This window comes from Cololabis saira, chromosome 4, assembly GCF_033807715.1.
Source record: "Cololabis saira isolate AMF1-May2022 chromosome 4, fColSai1.1, whole genome shotgun sequence".
Classification (NCBI taxonomy): domain Eukaryota; kingdom Metazoa; phylum Chordata; class Actinopteri; order Beloniformes; family Belonidae; genus Cololabis; species Cololabis saira.
In genome coordinates this window covers 23,970,028-23,976,027 of record NC_084590.1, presented here as the reverse complement: position 1 = coordinate 23,976,027, position 6,000 = coordinate 23,970,028, and positions in this window count along the sequence as shown.

Here is a 6,000-nt window from a genome sequence, read left to right as displayed (position 1 = left end):
GGCTCGTCCGTTCTAATACATTTAAAAGTTTCAGTTCAGTTGGTTATGTTTTCTGGTTGGCTGTGTAGCCTGTTGTTTTTGTTTTGTGTACTAGTAGACCTAGGCGGTTCGGTGGATGCTGCTGCGAATAGTGAGTACGTTGCTCGCTTTAGTTTGAGTAGAAGACTTCGTTGCAATGTTATGGCCTCAGATTCTGATAATGCTTGCGTTGATATCCTGTCGCTAAGAGAGTTAGAACAGTGCAATTATTGGGAGTTATATTCCATTGCTAAGAGATATCGCGTTCCTTTCCCGCAAGGTGCCAAAAAGAAGGATAAAGTGTTTGCGGCTGTGCTCAGAGAATTAACCAAACGTGGTGTTATAAAGATGACATTGGAGGGTGACACAGAAGAGCTTACTATGACAGAAGTTAATACCAGTGTGTCTGGTGCCTTTAATGTGTTGGACTTTGGTGACGGTGAGTCCGCGGGGGCTCAAGCTCCGGTTCAACGACACACTGTGGCTGGGGGGAGTCCTACCGAGGGCGTAGGGGGGGTTTCGCGTCTCCGGGAGCTTGAGTTGCAGCGCGAGATCGAAGCAATCCGCTTAAAAAGCGAGGAATGCAAGCTGGAACAGCAAAGACAGCAAATATATCTTGCACGCCTGCGAGACCGAGCCTACCCCGAGCCGGTGTCCGCAGTGTCACCCGCCCCCCAGCATCAGCAACAGCATGGAGATGTGTCAGCTCCTGGGTCCAGAGATGTGTCATCGTTTGATGTGAGCAAGCAAATAGCCTTGGTGCCTGCGTTTAAGGAAGGCGAGTTGGACAACTACTTTTGTGCTTTTGAGAGGATTGCTAGGGCAGTGCATTGGCCAAAAGAGTTCTGGAGTCTGTTACTCCAATGTAAATTGACAGGAAGAGCACAGGATATTTGTAGCGCGCTATCAGTTGATGAGAGCTTGGACTACGATAGAGTTAAGGCTGCGATTCTTAATGGATTTGAGAGAGTGCCCGAACATTATCGGCAAAAATTTAGGTTTGCTGAGAAGTCTGCTACTCAAACTTATGTCGAGTTTGGCCGAGAGAAGGCCATGCTATTCAATAAATGGTGTAAAGCAAGCAACGTTCAAACTTTCGAGCAGTTGTGTGATTTAATTTTGTTGGAAGAGTTCAAGGCATGTATACCGGAACGTATTGTGGTGTATCTCGAAGAACAAAAAGTTGATTCAGTGTCTAAAGCGTCTATTAGAGCTGATGAGTTTGAGCTAACGCATCGTGCAGGCGGCTCTTTTGGCCACCGTGAGGTGGGTGGTCTTGACAAACAGAGACGGCACAGAGACAGGGGTGCAAAAACGAACAGTCCACAGAGGGGCGCCGGTGGAGCGCCGGACGTTCGTGCCTGTTTCTATTGCCACGAAGTAGGCCACTTAATTTCACGGTGTCCAAGAGTGCCACCTAAACAGCAAAAGGATGGTGTAAATCCAAAGAAAGCTAAAGGTGTTGCGTTTGTACGTTCTGTGCCTCGGTCTGCTACCACGACAACTGCGGCTGTCAGGGAGGAGACTGAAGCATGTTTTGGCCCTTTCATGCTGGAAGGAACAGTGTCTCTGTCAGACGGGGAGGAGGGACGAGTGCCTGTCACAATTTTACGTGACACGGGCGCCTCCCAATCCCTCATTTTACAGAGCGCGCTGGCTTTCTCAGAGTGTTCATTTAGTGGTGCTGATGCCTTGGTGCTCGGAGTTGAGATGAAATCCTCTCGTGCGCCACTGCATACGCTGCATTTACGTTCGCCACTTGTGTCTGGTTTTGTGCAAGTCGGGTTACGTGAAAGTTTGCCTATCGAGGGCGTGTCCTTGATTCTGGGAAACGATATTGCCGGTGAAAAAGTGTTTCCTTCACTCGAGGTTATTGAAAAGCCTGTCGCTGCGTGTGTGCGTGCAGAGCCAACCACTGTTTTCCCAGCTTGTGCGGTAACTCGGGCACAGACCAGAAAGTTTGATGACGTTGTTGCATTGGGTGACACGTTTTTATGTGCCGAGAAGCCGACGGTGGGTGGTGCTTCACGCAGACGGCGCAAAAAGGCTACAGGGAGTCTGTTACAAGTCAAGGCTGACTTTGATTTCAGCATCGACAGGGATTCGTTTGGCGACGCACAGAAAGGTGATCCCTCGCTCTCTATGTGTTGGGAGGCGGCTAATAGTAGAGGGGCTGCTGCCGCTCCCAGCGCATATGGGCTAGAGGATGGCATTTTGGTGCGCCGATGGTTCCCTGCCGCTGTTGGTGATCAGGGGTGGAATGCCGTAAGCCAAATCGTTGTGCCTCAGAGTTTTCGTGCCCAGATTCTCGGTGTGGCTCATGACAACATTGCGGGTCATTTGGGTATTCGCAAAACTTATGAGCGCATCCTTCAGTATTTCTATTGGCCTGGGTTGAAATCATCTGTGGTGGAGTTTTGCCGCACCTGTCATGTGTGTCAGATGGCTGGCAAGCCAAACCAGATGATTCCGCCTGCGCCATTGAGACCTATACCTGCTGTAGGAGAGCCGTTTGAGCATATTATGATCGATTGTGTTGGACCGTTGCCAAAAACTAAATCTGGTAATCAGTACATTCTTACCGTCATGTGCACTGCGACGCGATATGCTGAGGCGTTTCCTTTGCGCACACTGAAAGTTAAACCAGTTATTAAAGCGCTTACTAACTTTTTTTCTACTTTCGGGTTTTGCCGGTATTTGCAGAGCGACCGCGGTTCCAATTTCATGTCAAATATTTTTGCTCAAATTGTGTCCGTACTGGGTATTGAACACAGACAGTCCTCACCCTATCACCCGGAATCTCAAGGCGCGCTTGAACGTTTCCACCAGACCTTAAAATCGATGATGAAAAAATTCTGTCACGAAACGGCAAGGTCGTGGGACGAGGGTTTGCCATTTTTGATGCTTGCGGTACGAGAATGCGTGCAGGAATCATTGGGCTTTAGTCCTGCCGAGTTGGTGTTTGGCCATACGGTGCGTGGTCCGCTGCGTGCATTTAGAGAAGGCCTATTGGCAAAGGCGCGTTTGCCTATTCCTAACATTTTGGATTATGTTTCAGCATTTCGCGAGCGCTTGCACAAAGCCAGGGAGTTGGCTAGTGGGTTCTTGAAAGAGGCCCAGGGTAAAATGAAGGAAAGATTTGACAGGAAAGCTGTACGAAGAGAGTTCGCAATAGGCGAGCAGGTGTTGGTTCTGCTGCCACTGCAAGGTTCAGCTTTTAATGCCAAATTCAGTGGTCCGTATGTGGTTGAAAAAAAATTGAGTGAAACTGATTATGTGATTAAGACGCCAGATCGTCGTAACAAATCAAGGGTGTGTCATATTAATATGCTTAAGCCGTATCTGACTCGTGCTGATCCAGATACAGCTTCGGTCCCCACAGTTGTCGCCTGCTCTGTATCTGAAGCAGTACCCTCGTTCTACTCCCCCGAGAGCGACGGATTGCGTGTTAAAAATGCATCTGTGTCACGTTTGCAGAACTCCGACATTTTGCATGATTTGGACGGGTATTTAAAGCATTTAAATCCACAAGCGCGAGCCGACATTATTGATTTGGTTAATGGTAATGTGAATCTGTTTTCAGATACTCCATCACGCACCTCAGCCCTTTCTCACGATATAGTGTTGAATGATCCATGCCATCCTCCGATTAAGCAACACGCTTATCGCGTAAATCCCACTAAACGTGTTATGATGAAAAAAGAGGTTGACTATCTGTTAAAGAACGGGCTGGCGGTTCATAGTAACAGCGCGTGGTCAAGTCCTTGTATTTTGGTTCCAAAAAATGATGGCTCTCAGCGCTTTTGCACGGATTTTCGTAAGGTTAATAATGTAACGCAGCCAGACTCTTATCCGCTTCCACGGATGTTGGACTGTGTTGATCGGGTGGGTTCGGCTAAATTTGTGACAAAATTGGACATGTTAAAGGGATACTGGCAGATTCCACTCAGTGCCTGTGCGTCGGAGATCAGTGCTTTTGTGACACCGGACGGTTTATATCAGTATACTGTAATGCCGTTTGGCTTAAGAAATGCTCCAGCAACTTTCCAAAGAATGATGAATACAGTCCTTAGGGGGGTTGACAACTGTGAAATTTATTTGGATGACTTGGTAGCGTATAATGATACGTGGGATAATCATATACATACATTGAAGCAGATTTTTGAGCGTTTAAGCGAGGCTAACTTGACTCTTAATCTGTCGAAGTGTGAGTTTGGGTGTGCGACCGTAACTTATCTGGGTAGACAAGTTGGTCAGGGACAAGTGCGTGCAGTGAACGCAAAAATTCAAGCAATACTCGAGTATCCCGTGCCTAAAACTAGGCGAGAGCTCCGCAGGTTTCTGGGCATGGCAGGCTACTACCGCGGGTTTTGTAAGAATTTTGCTGCTGTCACTGCACCTCTAACTACACTCACTAGTGTGAAGAGGGTATTCAAATGGTCGCCTGTTTGTGAGCAAGCCTTTCAATCTTGTAAAGCTCTCCTTTGCAGTACTCCTGTCCTGGCAGCTCCAAACTTCGCCAAGCCTTTCAAGCTGGAGGTCGACGCCAGCGCGTGTGGTGCCGGTGCTGCCCTGCTGCAAGAAGACGACGAGGGTGTAGACCATCCCATCTGCTATTTTTCAAAAAAATTCTGTTCGGCACAAATTAATTACAGTACAGTGGAAAAAGAGGCGCTTGCCTTATTACTTGCTTTACAGTATTTTGAGGTATATGTTGGCTCAAGCCCGTTGCCTGTTTGTGTGTTCACTGATCACAATCCTCTTGTTTTTCTAAGGCAAATGCAAAACTCAAACCAGAGGCTGATGCGGTGGTCGTTACTACTCCAGGACTTCAATGTGGAAATCCGCCATAAGAGGGGGTTGGATAACCTCCTAGCAGATGCTTTGTCCAGGGTGTAGTATGCTTCGGTCCTTGTTGGGAAGTTATTTGGGGGAATAACTTCCTTTCGGGGGGGAGGTGTTACGTCGACTGCTGTCGCCGTGTTTATTATGTATTATATTTAGTTTTGGTATTATGATTTTAGTGGTATTGTAGTATAAATATATATAATATATATCTATTGGCTAATGTATATATGTATATATATTTATATGAGGTCTGTGTGTTGCTGAACACTTGAGTCTTCATGAACATCATTATAATAGAATAGAGAGCGCCTTCTATTATGTATAATGTGTTTTTGCTCCACTGCAGGTCTGTTTGCCTTGTTAATGCCATCAGCAAGGGCTGGCAGTAGTTAAGGGTCTGATCACCCCTTGGCTGTCCTATTGGTTGCCGGTCATGTGACACCCAGTGGCCATGGGTGCCCACAGTACTATATATTCAGTTTGAACCTGACAATCGAGGAGGAACACCCCTATGGTCTTCCTCCGACCTGCCGCTACTATGTATACCTGTTAACCACTAACTGTTAAACTTTTGTGTTGTTTCTCCCTTGGGAAAGGAGAGTTTGTTTCTGTTAAACTTTTGTGTTGTTTCTCCCTTGGGAAAGGAGAGTTTGTTTACATTAAGCTTTTGCCCTTTTGATTCTGTTCATGTTTATTGTCTTTTATTTTTAGTTATAGAGTCATCAACCTTGTAAGCGTGCCTAAAGCACACTTTTCAAGATATTGTAATAAAACTTCATACTCTGACCATAGTTTCCGTTCCTCTTTAAACATGTTACCTACTCACCTTACCCCTAGACAGATGGGTTTGTAACAGGATCAATGCAATAAACAATAAACAATAACTTTAGATGGTAGTTTCGGTAGTTTTCCTTCATGTTTCCTTTACAAATCAATAGTTGATATTTTAAATAAATAAATTGAAGAATAAACATGTGTTTTCTATGACAATGTGACACAACATCTGTGCAGCTTTCTACACCTGCTTTGAAATAGTTTTGATAACATAAGATCATAGTCCTTCTTTGATGTGGACTGAAGCCTCAAAAACAGACACACATATTCCTGATTTGATCTCCACCGTTAGAGGTCACA